Genomic DNA, 16,211 nt, shown 5'->3' on the forward strand with positions numbered 1-16,211 from the left:
TAATGCTAATGCTCTACCCAAGTCCGTAGTGAGATTGGGCCACAAGAGAAAGATTGCACATGAACTATGAAACAAAAGGTAAGAAAGGTGGCCAAAGTGATAACACAGCAAAAAATTTACAGAAACAAAAACTACATCTTGTTGAATGCTGCAGTTTAAGGAGTTTACATATGGAAAGTGATTGTGCAGGATTCCAAAAGGATGGGATGGGGTATGCAGTGTGAAAAAATGGGAGAGATTATTGTCTTGGAGACTGAGAGGTGAAGAGAGTCTCAAAAAGAAGTAATTTTAATTGTGTTACACAAATGTGTTTTGGAGATGTTGATACTAAGTGATAGTAATTTCATTTCAGCAAGGAATAAAGAAGCTTGGAGTTGTGAAGGGCAAGTAAATTTAAGAAAAAGGAGATATGGTACCTACAGATTGTGGAGAGAAGCATGCCTGATTATAGTAGATGAGGCTGTAGGATTGTCAGAGGATTTTTTTTTTTTAAGTTAGAAATAACCTGCACATGTTAAGGTTAGGTTAAAAGAAACACTAGAGAGAGAGAGATCAGAATATATAACAAAATAAAACCATAGATCATTTGATAAGTAGAATAGCTTTTCCCTGAGACAGGTGATATGTAAAGAAGATGTGGTATCATAAATAAGAAAATCTGTAGAGTGGAGAATGTAAGTTGAGAAAGTTGCTGTATCATGCCCTTCTCTTTTCTCAATGAAAGTATAAAATAATGCTTTTATTCAGGAGAACAGCTTGTGGAAAAATAAGGCTTTATCAGAATGATAAAAGTCAAGAACAGCTCTTTTGGGGGCAAAAGAGGAAGCTGAATAGATTATATAGGATTGTCAGGCAGTCATGAAGATTCAAAAATGGGGCTGGACACATTGTAACTGTGGGGCACAAATCTGCAGAGCTTTTGTGATATTTCTCTAGGGGCCCTGAGCAGCTAGGGAAGGGAGATAGATAATTATGATAATGCATATTTGGAGTTTTTCAGAGTAAATATTACATAAAGAAAAGCAAAAAAAAAAAAAATTAAAAAAAGCATGTAAGGTAAAAATATTCAGATGACAATAAAAAGGATAAATACTAGGTTGAATCTGAAGTAAAGACATAAAGCAAAAGGGGGTTGGTGTGAGTTTATCATGTGGCTGATGGTATCAGTGACAGCTATGAGCTTTTCTAGAGCTGAAACAGACAGAGGCAAACTTTGGATTGTGGACAGTTAGTCTAGAAAGTAACTTCTCCTCAGAAATACCTTGATATCTCTAGGGTTCATCTGGGTTATACATTTTATAGTAAAGCATGTACATTCTGCTTAGAAATTTCTTTTCAGAATTAGTTTACTGTAGCAATAATTTTCAGTGTCAGCCATTTATAAGGTTAGACAAAGACGGATATTTATATAGGAAAAAATCCAACTAAATACTAGCCCTAAATACTATATTTTACAATGAAGCTTAAAACATGAATTTAAAATTTCCAAGATTGAGTATAGTGTCATGATGATGTGTCTCAGCTTTCATTATTTCTTAAAAAATCTTTTTCCATATTTATATCCAGATATCTTACATAAGAGGTTTTTTAAGACAGATAGAATATGCTTTTTGCTCTGCCTTATTTTTTTATTGGGAAAGAACAAGATAAATTAAGTGAGTCATCCTTAACCTGTAACATTGTCTTTCATAACTTCTTACAAATAAAAAGCATTTCTGATTTATAAACTTATCTATTTTATTTACATGTATCATTGCTAATATATCCTACCAGAAATAGTTGATATTAGCATTAACTCACCTTCCTACATCAATTTATTGTTAAAAATCACTTTTATGTCAATTATCTCATGTATACTAAATTGCATTAAATGCTACAGGAAAGATAGACCATTTTATTGCCTAATGAGGTAGCAAAAATAATTGTCAACTAGTTTATTAATGTTAATGTGATAATTAATGAAATAAAATTTTCTCTTTGAGGAAAGAAGAAGAATACACAATGATTATGCTTCCAGAAGTAGTACAAGTTAGAATACATTTAAATATTCTATATATAGCTAACAGAAAACATTTATGAAAATGATTTGGGAGGAACATACTCTGAAACATAATGCCAAAAACAATTCAATAGGTTGTCTTGAACAAATAATCATACATCTATTTTGTTTTTATTTATTGTATTTCATGTTAATAACTACTGATGGGGTTGGCTTCTAAATAATAAATAATTGTAGTAGTTGGAAACATATATAATAAGGATTTGAATAGGGAAAATAAAGCACCTACTCTCAAGGAACTCACATCCTAGTAGAGTATATGATTGTATACAAAGGTAAACGTGGAATGATTATCACTTAATCACCAATTGAACAAATGTTTTTTTTCAATACAGGTATGTACTAAGTGTTGAGTATAATAACATTCAACTATTGTCATGTTAAATACTATCGTTGAGCTTGTAGTCTAACATGAAGAGGTGAGTGTGAATCAAATAATTAACAAAAAGATACAATTGCAGTGGTTATAAATGATAAGAAGGAGCAATATATGGAGGTACTATTTTGTATTATAGAGAATCTAAGGTAGTTTTGGTGGTCAGAGATACTTCTCTTGAAAAAGCAATGACTGAGCTAAAGTGTGAAGAATGAGTGTGAGTGATAGCAATGAGCATTTTCATAGACCTCGGAGAAGGCAATGGCACTCCACTCCAGTACTCTTGCCTGGAAAATCCTGTGGACGGAGGAGCCTGGTAGACTGTAGTCCATGGGGTCGCGAAGAGTCAGACACGACTGAGTGACTTCACTTTCACTTTTCACTTTCATGCATTGGAGAAGGAAATGGCAACCCACTCCAGTGTTCTTGCCTGGAGAATCCCAGGGACGGCAGAGCCTGGTGGGCTGCCGTCTATGGGGTCACACAGAGTCGGACACGACAGAAGTGACTTAGCAGCATGACAGGAATGGGTTTGGTGAATGCAGTAAGTTAAGGGAGGCCCAAATGTCTGTGAATTGAGTTAAATGGAAATGATATAAGATGAGGTTGAGTGACACGTGAAGAGCAGACTATTAAAGACATTAAGTTTTTAATGGGTACAGAGGCTATGGGACAGGACAGGGATGGAGTGGAAGATTGTGACTCAGTTGTATTTGCATTTTTGGTGTCACTTTGGGTGTAGTTTAGAGAAAAGTTTGGAGAGGGCTAACAATATAAGTAGATGAGTGGACAAGGAGAAAGATGATGGATGGAGAGAATCATTAGATTATAAGAGAGAGATGAATGCTAATGATTTTGTAAAGAGATCAAAGAAGAAAAGATGTCAAGGACAACATCTAGATTTATGATCAACTTAGATGATGGTGGTGCCATTCACTGAATTCAGAATTGCTCCTTTTGACCCAAAAGAACATTTTTTGAAACAATGTAAATGGTACATTAAGTCGGTGGTGCTAGTGGGTAGCCTCCATTTCCTTGGTCTCATATTTTTGTAAGGAAAATCTTCCCAAACAGTAATGACCTGGGTCTTTTACATTACTTTTTTACTCATGCCTTTTCAGTGTAGGTGGAAAGATTATCTAGTTAATAATTTAGTGGGAAAGAAAATGATCTAAGCATATTCTCTGTAACTCTGTCTGTCTTTCTGTCCCTCTTCCGTCTCTGTCTCTCTTTTGTAGTGAAGAAGTATTTCTCCTTATCTCCAGAGAACTTAAGAGATTCATTGGTGAACCTTTGCTACTTGAGATAGGCTTGGGGTTGTCCTTGCTGCTTGTGACAACGTAGACCAGTCTGTCCTTTTCAAATGTGGTATGTTACATACCTATATTGGTCATAGACATAAGCTGAACTTGAAGCATGCTACTTGTAGTGAAACTGACATTTTAATTCTCCATTTTTTTTTCTCAAGTAATTGTCTCTTAGTTGGCTTTAACTTAAATGAGGAAAGGAATGTGGTTTGAACTCCCTGACACTTACATGGACCTCAGGAAATGAGGAATCTGCCTTTAAAAGTAACTGAAGCTATGGATATGGATGTCACTGCCTTGGGAAGGAACCAGGAAGTATATGAATAACCAAAGAACATGAATATCTGAATGGCAACTGAATGCCAGTCATGAAGAATTGAGATGGAGGCTAAAGTACATTGAATACATTTTAACAACATGGACATTATATTTGTGAATTTAGCAAACGCTGTAAGACTGGATGGTCATATTGAAATATTGAAATAGTATCTGATGCCTTTTGGTGTTGGTGGCAGATTTAAGTAGAAAGTAACTCTTCAGAGGAATATTTCTTGCACTGCTTTTTAAAGTTGAGTAGAAATTATAAAAGGAAAGAGACTGAACAGACTTTGGGAGGATTATCCCCACAATTTCAAAACACTATCCTCCTTCCTTTTGTTCTTTAAAGAGTATCTCTAATAACAAGTACTTATTTAGAGCAGTAATGCTTTTTTTTTTTAATTGAAGAACAAAAGCTTTACCAGAACCATTCTAGAACTCTCATCATAGTAGTTATTTGTAGAATCAGTAGTAATCATCAGAGAAGAAAATCTGAAAATTTAAAAATATACCTATTTTAATAACTTGGGTAATTCAAAATTAAATTTTGTTCTTCTTTAAAAATATAAAAAGAGCATTTCGTTAGTTTCTTAGTCTTTACTATGAAGTATCATGAAATTTTAAATGTGAATTTGTTCAAACATAGCTTTACATATGACTTGTTATTCTTGGGGTTTATAGTAATATCTGCGTCACCCTAGCTCATCCTTAAAAATTCAGTTTCATGAAAGTCATTCAACTGGAAAAATCACTTTCCTTCAGAGAATTCTGCAGTGACTACAAACTCATCCTTGACAATTTTATACCATAACTCTGCTAGGTAGTATATGCAGCATTAAACAATAGTATAAACTTTACTTGGTTAATTCATTATGTGTATGCTATATCTATCTAGATATTATCACCTTGAACATACAAACAAAGTTTAAAACTTAGTATGTGCCATGATGTTTGTGTGCTCAATTGCTCAGTCATGTCTGACTCTCTACTGTCCCATGGACAATATATAGACTACCAGGCTCCTCCTTCATGTAATTTTCCAGGCAAGAATACTGGCATGGGGGCCATTTCCTGCTTCATGGGATCTTCCTGACTCAGGGATTGAACCTGTGTCTCTTGTGTCTCCTGCTTTGGCAGGCATGTTCTTTACCACTAGTACCACTTGGGAGCTCATTATGTACACAGTTACTATTAATACAGGCTTCCCTGATGGCTCAGAGGTTAAAGCATCTGCCTGCAATGTGGGAGATCTGGGTTCGATCCCTGGGTCAGGAAGATCCCCTGGAGAAGGAAATGGTAACCCACTCCAGTATTCTTACCTGAAGAATCCCATGGCCGGAAGAGCCTAGTAGGCTACTAGCATGGGGTCGCAAAGAGTTGGACACGACTAAGCAACTTCACTCTTACTTTTCACTATTAATGCATAAAATCAGAGAATTTGATGACAGTTTTGTGATTATTCTATCTAAGCACTATCCTAATACAGGAGTCTTTTTATCCCTAAAGACCAGTTCTTAGCATTTATTAAACAATACTGACAAATGGGAGCTCACATGCTTGTGAAACATGGTACTTTTTGTTGGATACCGATTTTTTTTTCATATTTGATTTGCCTCCTACTAATTTTAATTTCTGGTTTTATCCTTCACACAATACATAAATATGATAATCAGTTACCAATTACAGATGATAGCTTTTCAAATAGATGAAGCTGAAATGGCATTCATTCACACAGCAATCTTTCAAAACCCATTTTTCTGTGCCAGTTGCTACACTGAATATAAAAAGGTAAAAGAGAAAAGCTCTTGATTTTCTTCAGTTCTATCACTTATTCTTTCATATGGCTGGTCTCTAAATGCCTCAGTGTGGTGCATGACCACCTCCGAGGGCATTGCTATTTTATTTTCATTTATTAATCATAATTATATAAGTAATGACAAACGATATTATTGAAGGCTATTTATGTGCTAGAATATGCATGAAATGCTTTATATTTATTAATTAAATAAGTACCTGATGAGCACCTTCTGCATGTCTAGTACTTTAATACAGTGGGAGAGGTAGGAGGTAGAACTCATATCATTGTAGGAAGAGATTGGGAAATGAAGATATGGAGAGAGGAATTAGAGGATCTGAGAAGAGTTCATGAATAAAACTTCCTGCAGTACTTTCAGGAGCTCACAGAACACTGAGTCCCAAGCCGCATTCAGTTGCTGAGGTGGACCTGCAAATGGAAGCTTGTGGAGGGGTCAGTGAGAAGCTTCTGTGTATGTGAGCTCTGTCTTCTTTCCATTCACTGCAAATGGACCTATGGCTGCTGTTTCAAGCAGTGCTGCTAGTTGGAAAGAAGATTTTGACAGAAAAGAAGAGAGTGAGGACAGGCTAGAATCTGCTGGCCACCTCTGCATCAGTCACTCTATTTGATACCAGAGTACCCTTAGAGAGTAATGACCACTGCTTGACTTTCACCTCCCCAATTTTTGCTTGTTTCTCTTTTGTCCCTCTCTAACCCAGAGCCATAAAGAAAAGACGACTCTGGGCAACATAACAGTTGAACTAAGTAGACAAAAGAATAAACCTGCAAGGTACTGTTTCAAACATTGGGGATTCAGTAGTGAGTGAACTATACAGAAAGTGTTCCTGACTTTTTAAATATTACATCCTAGTGGTAGAGTCAAAATAATTGAAAAAGTGTTTTATTTAATTTCAAACAGTGGGAAGTGTAGCAAAAATAATTATGCTGTATAGAGAATAGATTATAGTGAACTAATGGGAGAAACATGGAAACAGAGGCTTTTGCAGTAGTTTAAATGAAAGATAATGATCACAGCAGATGGTGACAGAAGCCATGAAATTAAAAGATGCTTGCTCCTTGGAAGAAAAGTTATGACCAACCTAGACAGCATATTTAAAAGCAGAGACATTACTTTGCCAACAAAGGTCTGTTTAGTCAAAGCTTTGGTTTTTCCAGTAGTCATGTATGGATGTGAGAGTTGGACTATAAAGAAAGCAGAGCACTGTAGAACTGATGCTTTTGAACTGTGGTGTTGGAGATGATACTTGAGAGTCCTTTGATCAGCAAGGAGATCCAACCAGTCCATCCTAAAGGAAATCAGTCCTGAATATTCACTGGAAGGAGTGATGCTGAAGCTGAAACTTCCATAATTTGTCCATCTGATGTGAAGAACTGACTCATTTGAAAAGACCTTGATGATGGGAATGATTGAAGGTGGGAGGAGAAGGGGCTGACCGAGGATGAGATGGTTGGATGGCATCACCGACTCAATGGACATGAGCTTGAGTAAGCTCTGGGAGTTGGTGATGGACAGGGAAGCCTGGCATGCTGAAGTTCATGGGATCGCAGAGTCAGACATGACTGAGTGACTGAACTGAACTGAACTGAATGCTCACTCAAATTGGAAAGATAGACCAGCCATCTCTGGGGTGAGAAATGGTCATATCCTGAATATATTTTATAGGTAGAGCTAGGTAACGGGATTTGCTGATCAACTGGGATTAGTTGTTAAAGAAGAAAATGGAGTTACGGATGATGCTAATGTTTTTGAGTGAATGAATGTAAGTTTAGTGATATTTGCACTGGTGAGGAATGATGGGGAACAAGAGAGTCTGAAAGAGAAATTAAGATCTTTTGAAAGTTAGAGTAGAGATTTTATGTTGATTAAGGTATTACACTGAAGAGAGTTTAAAACATGGAGAGGTGGAACTTGAGATGTATGTTTTGGAGTTATGTGAGTGCGTCCATAATGTATTTAAAGATAGAAATACTGGAAGAGTTCAGTTGAAAAGATGATGTAGATTTTTAAAAGTGTACAGATGTTATATACTGGTCCATATGCTTACACAGAGTGGGTAGCGCTTCTTATCCATAATCTTATTATTGATATAAAATCTTTTCATTTACAAACATTAGAGCTAATTTTCAATCATAAGTTCAACACTCTTGAAAAAATTTAAACATACAGAAGTTAGGTGCAGGAAAGATGCAGGGTTGTTAAATTATGAAGCCAAAAGTAAATTAGCCTGCTATTTTTGAATGGAGATGAGCTGCAGATTTGTTTTTAGTAACTAAGAGGAGCAACACAATTAAGATCATTAAATTATAATATCTTTAATATTCACAAATGTAAAAATAGATGAAGAGAGACTAAAAAGGGAAAGTTCAGGAAATAACTGGAAAGGGTCCGTAGCATTTGGATTTTTTATGACATACCATTACTGAAATGAAATTCAATAGAAACAGTTCTACAAGGGCCCAAGTAGTCTGATACAAGTTCATAATTCTTTAGTAGTACATCTTGATTCATGATAAAATTCATTTATTTCAAGTAATCTTCCATGAAATTCTTTCAAGAAGGGTTTAATAATGATTAGAGAGAAAAGAGTTTGAGGCTCTCCTCTCTTCAAAAGACTTGCATTTCTTTTACTTCCTGTCCATCTGGGAGATATATATTAGACTATACATTCTATTTTTCTTCTGTATTCTTTAGGGTATTGTATGTAGTACTGGAACGTGCATGTGTTCTAAGTCACTTTAGTAGTGTCCAAATCTTTGTGACACCCATTGACTGTAACCCATCAGGCTCCTTTGTCTGTGGGATTCTCCAGGCAAGAATTACAGGAGTGGGTTGCCATGCCCTCCTCCAGGGGATCTTCCAGAGCCAGGGATTGAACCTGTGTCTCTTATGTCTCCTGTGTTGGCAGGTAGGTTCTTTATCACTAGTGCAACCTGGGAAGCCCCATGTATTACTGAACAGCACTTCAAATACACTGTCATCCTAGTATGATATGGCAAGGAGACCAACTCCTTTTGTTGAAGTAAACTGTCTTTTAAAATTAAGTTGCAAACCTGATAAACTTTTTGGTAGTTAACTGCTTATGATAATGATTAGAGTGATAAACTGGAAGTAATTGCCTATGACCAATGACACACTAGCAAAAAAAAAAAAATGTATAGTTGCAAATACCTATCATATATTTTTAAAAAGACTAAATGAAATAGCAACAACCGCCCCCCCCCCCCGCCCACACAACTTAATGAATATGGGAAGAAAATCTCAAGGCCAATGTGTGAGTTAACCTAACAATCTTCTTTTCTTCTCATTTCTATGTGGTAACAATATTATTTTGAACTAAATGAAAGCACAAGGACACATTTCTAGTTATTCTAATATTTCAACCAAAAATTGTCCACAACAAAATGGACTTTTATACTTTCACAGGTAAGAAAAGACTCAAAAGTTGCTTGTTAAGAGATGAGCCATTAACTGTTGTTCAGTTCAGTTCATTTCAGTCGCTCAGTCATGTCCCACTCTTTGTGACCCCATGAATTGCAGCACGCCAGGCCTCCCTGTCCATCACCAACTCCCAGAGTTTACCCAAACTAATGTCCATCGAGTCGGTGATGCCATCCAATCATCTCATCCTCTGTTGTCCCCTTCTCCTCCTGCCTCCAATCCTTCCCAGCATCAGGGTCTTTTCCAATGAGTCAACTCTTCGCATGAGGTGGCCAAAGTATTGGAGTTTCAGCTTCAACATCAGTCCTTCCAATGAACACCTAGGACTGATCTCCTTTAGGATGGACTGGTTGGATCTCCTTGCAGTCCAAGGGATTCTCAAGAATCTTCTCCAACACCACAGTTCAAAAGCATCAATTCTTTGGCACTCAGTTTTCTTCACAGTCCAACACTCACATCCATACATGACTACTGAAAAAACCATAGCCTTGACTAGACGGACCTTTGTTGGCAAAGTAATGTCTCTGCTTTTTAATATGCTATCTAGGTTGGTCATAACTTTCCTTCCAAGGAGTAAGCGTCTTTTAATTTCATGTCTGCAATCACCATCTGCAGTGATTTTGGAGCCCCCAAAATAAAGTCTGACACTGTTTCCACTGTTTCTCCATCTATTTCCCATGAAGTGATGGGACCAATTGCCATGATCTTAGTTTTCTGAATGTTGAGCTTTAAGCCAACTTTTTCATCTGCATATCTGAGGTTATTGATATTTCTCCCGGCAGTCTTGATTCCAGCTTGTGCTTCTTCCAGCCCAGCGTTTCTCATGATGTACTCTGCATAGAAGTTAAATAAGCAGGGTGACAATATACTGCCTTGACATACTCGTTTTCCTGTTTGGAACCAGTCCGTTGTTCCATGTCCGGTTCTAACTGTTGCTTCCTGACCTGCATACAGGTTTCTCAAGAGACAGGTCAGATGGCCTGGTATGCCCATCTCTTTCAGAATTTTCCACAGTTTATTGTGATCCACACAGTCAAAGGCTTTGGCATAGTCAGTAAAGCAGAAATAGATGTTTTCTGGAACTCTCTTGCTTTTTCGATGATCCAGTGGATGTTGGCAATTTGATCTCTGGTTCCTCTGCCTTTTCTAAAACCAGCTTGAACATCTGGAAGTTCATGGTTCACGTATTGCTGAAGCCTGGCTTCGAGAATTTTGAGCATTACTTTACTAGCGTGTGAGATGAGTACTTGTTAAGTACTTGCTAGAAATAAAATAACTTAATGAATGAAAATAAAACACAATTCCCGTGACTACTAAATTAAGTTTTAAATGGTAAAGTTAAGGTTTACATTGTTATTAAATACTTTAGAAAGGCATTTAAATTTTTAGTTTTGCTGATTTTTGCAGAATCTTTGAGGTTATATTAATAATTACAAGATTATTTTTTTGGCTACCAAGCAAAACAAGTGTCTTGTATCAAGTAGTTTAAATATAATTTTCTGTAGAAAAGAAGTAAGAAAGATGATTTTTTTCACATGATTATGATTATTAAGTCAACAACAGCAGATTCAACCAAGAAAATTCATCCTTGAAGAGTGCTAAAGGGTGACTGGTATAGATATGGCTGTTAATCACTGTATTATTTATAGTACTTTAGGAACAGCTCACAGTACATTAATCAGGAATAACTTTGCTTAATTAACAATACTGCCAAAAAGTGTCAAACATGAGTGCAAAAACACAATTGAGTAAATATATATGCATATATTAGCTTAGGACTGATAATCACAAAATGAAAAATTTTAACTTGCATCCAAATCATTCACCTGTTTGAACTCTTATGCTTTTACTGGATAGTTTATGATTTAATAAACTTCCCTGGTGGCTCAGAGGTTAAAGCGTCTGCCTCCAATGCGGGAGACCTGGGTTCAATCCCTGGGTCAGGGAAGATCCCCTGGAGAAGGAAATGGCAAACCACTCCAGTATTCTTGCCTAGAGAATCCCATGGATGGAGGAGCCTGGTAGGCTACAGTCCACGGGGTCGCAAAGAGTCGGACACGACTGAGCGACTTCCCTTATGATTTAATACTTTCTTTCCAGGGTTGATGGCTCAGATGGTAAAGAATTTTCCTGCCTGTGTTCGATCCCTGGGTCAGGAAGATCCCCTGGAGAAGGGAATGGCAACCCACTCCAGTATTCTTGCCTGGAAAATTCCATGGACAGAGAAGCCTGGCAGGCCTTAGTACATGGGATTACAAAGAGTTGGACTCGACTGAGTGAGTGACAGTTTCACTTTCTTTCCTGAGGTTGGAGAGTAGCATTTAAGATACATCAGATAATTTATGTTATATGGAGTTTCAGGGCTTCCCTGGTGGCTCAGTGGTAAAGAATCTACCTGCCAATGTAGGAGATGCAAATTTGATCCCTGGGTCAGGAAGGTGTTTGGAGGAGGAAATGGCAACCCACTGCAGTATTCTTGCCTGGAAAATTTCCATGGACAGAGGAGCTGGCAGGTTACAGTCCACGGGGGTTGCAAAGAGTCAAACATAGCGACTAAACAACAACAAATGAAGTTTCAATTTGGACCAGTCCTTCTCTATTATGTTTGTAGCTTATTCTGTATAGGCAGCTGTCTGTTTTCCTTCATCGACTGAGTAGATCTAACTGGAGTTAGATGCCTGGTTTAAATTTTAGCTCCATCATTTCCTAGCTCTGGGTCTTAAGGCAAAGTTAATCCTCCACTCTGTACCTCTGTTTTGTAATTTATAACTAGCTGTTCATAATGTCACCTAACTTATAAGGTGAGTATGAGAATTCAGTTGGTATATTTAAAGTATTGAACCATGTTTAGCAGCACAATAAATACTACCTAATATTTTCATTTGTATTATTGTGATCAGTACTGGTGTCCTCTACCTTCTCTAGCTTTTTTAGACCTATTTTCCTTAGCCTCTGAGACATGCCTTGTGTGCATGTGTGCTAAGTCATTTCAGTCATGTCTGACTCTTTGCAACCCTGTGGACTGTAGCCCTCCAAGCTCCTCTGTTTAAGGGTTTCTCCAGGCAAGAATACTGGAGTGGGCTGCCATGTTCTCCTCCAGGATTTATTCCCGAACCTGGAATTGAACCCAGGTTTCTTACGTCTCCTGCATTGGCAAGTGGGTTCTTTACCACTGAGCTACCTGGGAAGCCCCGAGACATGCCCTAGTCCAATCCATTTTCTTCAGTATCTCACTTCAACAACTATTGAGCAGCTGAGCAAGTGTTCTATGCATAGTACAAATGCAATAAATGCTTTATGATATAAACATACAATTCAGCTTTCTATTGAACTTATACTAATATATGTCTTACATATATTTGCTTAATATATTTGATGAATTTCATGTGTTCCAAATTGAGGCTGGCTTTTTACGAAACTATAACTGATGATGAGACCCCAAAACACTCACTAGTGATCAGCATTGAAATACATAAGAGTAGTATAGATTCCTAGGACTTGTATGTGTGGTGTGTGTGTGACTGCATGATACACAAAGAGGGAGCATTAGAATGATGACTGAAAGAGGAAAATGAAAGTCAAAGTGGACAAAGTAAATACTGAGTTAAAATAGTTAAAAAAGTGTGACATAGTTGAGAGTAACAGAGAACTTCAGATGTCTAATAAACCTAGTGTACCCATTTTACATGAAAGCAGTAATCCAAGAGCTAATGGTAAACGGCAGGATTACAATCATAGAAAAATCTTCAGGCATATATTTAGAAGTGAATTCAGAAGACAGTATTTGTTATTTGAAACACCTTAGACACTCAGATGAGAGCAGTAACATGGAAATGGTTCAATACTTTTTGAAAAGGAAATACGACAGTAAATAACAAAAATAAATGTGTTTTCTTTGATTCTTGAATGGTACAATAGCCTAATATTCAGAGTTAAAAGACTTGACTATATATTATGTATGTTTGTACTTAGTCGCTCAGTTGTGTCCGACTCTTTGCAATCCCATGAACTATAGCCCGCCAGGCTCCTCTCTCCATGGGATTCTCCAGTCAAGAATACTAGAGTGGGTTGCCATGCTCTCCTCCAGGGGATCTTCCCAACCCAGGGATCAAATCCAGGTCTCCTGCATTGCAGGCTGATTCTTTACCATCTGAGCCACCAGGATGCTATAGAATCCACCTGCAATGCGGGAGACCCACGTTTGATCTCCTGGAGAAGGAGATAGCTCCCCACTCCAGTATTCTTGTCTGGAGAATTCCATGGACAGACGAGCCTGGTGGGCTATAGTCCATGGGCTTGCAAAGAGTCAGACATGACTGAGTGGCTAACATTATGTATAATCCACCTTGTCTTTCCAGTGATATTAAGCTCCTGTTTATGGACCAGAAGGGATCATTCTTATTTCCTCTCTTCTCTCCCTGTGTAATATGTTCAGAGAGCATAAAGTCACCTCCTAAGAAGTTTTTTGACATTAACTGACACAGAAAAAAATATTTAGCCAGGAAGCTAACCAATAGCTCATGTGTTTTAGAGTGGAGGAAGGTGGACACAACTGCCAGTGTTCCTGTCTGTATAGAGGTTTTGATAAATGATATCTAAACTCATTGGATTTATATTCTTTCAATCTTACCTAGTAGGAACTCACTCCATATTGAATAGCTAGTTGATGGACTTGAGTCTGATTTTGGTCTTTCATTTGTTTGACCTATCGTTGACTTGAGGTCTTACTAACTTCATGAACTGTGTTCTGATAGAAAATATCCCAAGGATATTCCAGATAAAACCTAGATTTTCATTCTTATATTAATCTTATTTTCTCCAATATCAATTCCAGCTTCTTTAGTGTCTTTTAATTTTTGGGACCCTCATATAGTACTTACACTGTATTATGAAGTTAAAGTGAAAGTATTAGTTGCTCAGTTGTGTCCAACTCTTTGCAAATCCATGGACTGTACTCTGCTAGGCTCCTCTGTCCATGGGATTTCCCAGGCAAGAATACTGGAGTGGGTAGCTCTTCCTTTCTGCAGGGCATCTTCCCGACCTAAGATTGAACCTGGGTTTCTTGCATTGCAGGCAGGTTCTTTCCCATATGAGCCACCACGTATTGATCTATTATGTTCCCCGCAGCCTACCCCAAAGATATTTTTTTTTTTTCAAATGAATGAAGAATAGTTTTGGTGTTTTCTGAACTATATCAGAACCAATTTTATTGGTAGAAGATGTTTTGTTGTTGTTAAACACTCTGTTTTCATACATCTCAAATAAATAAGGCATTAGAAAGATAAACTAAGAAAAGCTGAGACAAGAGTGTTCCTTAAATCCTCTATCTTATCTTTCTTTATATAATCACATAATTAAATTTTTAGGAAAATATAAGTAAAGAGACCATTACTAGAAGATTATTTTTTAAAAAGGGTAAGAAATAGTGCATAAGTATTTTTCCCCCAGTTATCTTAGTTCCATTTGATTGCTGAGTTTAATTAACTGAATTAAATGAATGCTAAAATGAATTTTAAAAGTACAAAGTTTTATAGTAAATGATTTAGTTTTGCATATTTTCTTATCTCAATGAATGTAAATTTCTTGTGTGCGTTTTCTAGTCTAACTGATAAATAGAAAATATTTTAAAGGCTTACCAAAAATCAGGCCGTTGTGAGTGAAGTGGTGGTCTTCTTGTGCTTCCTTGGAGATTAGGATTATTATTTTGTTTTAAATATTTGATTAGTGCTAATAAAAGAATATTTTTGAATAACATTTTGATTGACATTTATTTCCTAAGTTTCTAAACAATTTACTGGAGGCATTACAATAAATTCATCTCAGTTCTTATTGTCTTATCTTCTCTACCTTCCCTTAACTTCTCACATTTCCCTTGATAATTTTGTTTATTACAGTTTCTAAATTTTTAACATAGGAAACAAAGGAAGATAGCATATATATAATAATTTATTTCTTCTTTTTGACAGTGGATACATACACATATATTTTCCCATGATTTTAATGAAATACAGTACTTGTAATAATTTTCTTTTTATTGAATGTTTTTACTTTCTGTATTATAGTATACTTACTATCTTATTTACTAATAATAACAACTAAACAAACTAGGTTATTATTGTTTACCACTTTCTTTTGCAGGGAAAATAATGCATGTCAGAGATACTATGTGAAGCCAAGAGCCACCTTTTTAGGCTTATACTGTTATTTTTACTGTGCTGCTTCTGTGATGCTTAAAATAGCATTTTAGTTTATCATCTCATTCATAACTTATTCCCTTCCTTATTAAGTGACTTACAAATATTAAATGAAGATTAAAAGATAGAGCAAAAAAGTAAAAAAAAAAATCAGTGGCTTCAAAAGTGGAACCTAAAATGAGATGAAAAATTTCTATCATATGCTTACTGCAGGTGGGTCATGGGTTTAGCTATCAGTTTTTTTAGCAGCAGAATTCAAAATGGAAATGTCATCAGTTACATAATTTATGGTGCTCATAAGATAAAAACAACCGATTATTCTTTGAATTGAAAAATTGTACACAGTAATAATATTAGACAATAAATTTCCAAGTAGAGTGGCTCTCCTAGACACTGTTTAATAAAATAAAATTGTTCTTAACATTCTCCCAGAAATTCCGTAGTGAATCTCTTGTACTTTTTCTTGTATAACCTATGTTGGCATCATACCAAAGTATAATCAGCAGAAGCAATTTATGGAGAAGATTGTATAGTTAGATAGATGGATTTCTTGGTTGGATCAAGGAGTATAGGTATATTTAGGACTTTGGGTAGCCTTCTTATTCCTCAAAGAAACTTCGCTCACTGCTAAACTATCAATATGCATAAGTTAACAGTATATTCAGAATTATCTTATCTGCCTGTGCCTCTGATGAACTTAGG

At 36.4% G+C, this 16,211-nt stretch overlaps 1 protein-coding gene, 1 long non-coding RNA gene and 1 other non-coding gene across 6 annotated transcripts in view; all 3 read left to right on the forward strand.

Annotated features, from left to right (window-relative positions):
- GRID2 (glutamate ionotropic receptor delta type subunit 2) overlaps positions 1-16,211 on the forward strand; it is a 1,592,807-nt gene that overhangs the window by 141,518 nt on the left and 1,435,078 nt on the right. The window lies entirely within an intron of this gene.
- Positions 667-8,215, forward strand: LOC145546845 (uncharacterized). The gene is made up of 2 exons (XR_014083346.1): positions 667-3,442; positions 7,376-8,215. It is a non-coding gene; the product is annotated as an uncharacterized LOC145546845 (long non-coding RNA).
- Positions 11,191-11,263, forward strand: TRNAW-CCA (transfer RNA tryptophan (anticodon CCA)). The gene has a single exon. It is a non-coding gene; the product is annotated as a tRNA-Trp (tRNA).

This window comes from Giraffa tippelskirchi, chromosome 1 (genome assembly GCF_054371585.1).
Source record: "Giraffa tippelskirchi isolate mGirTip1 chromosome 1, T2T-mGirTip1v1.2.pri, whole genome shotgun sequence".
NCBI lineage: Eukaryota > Metazoa > Chordata > Mammalia > Artiodactyla > Giraffidae > Giraffa > Giraffa tippelskirchi.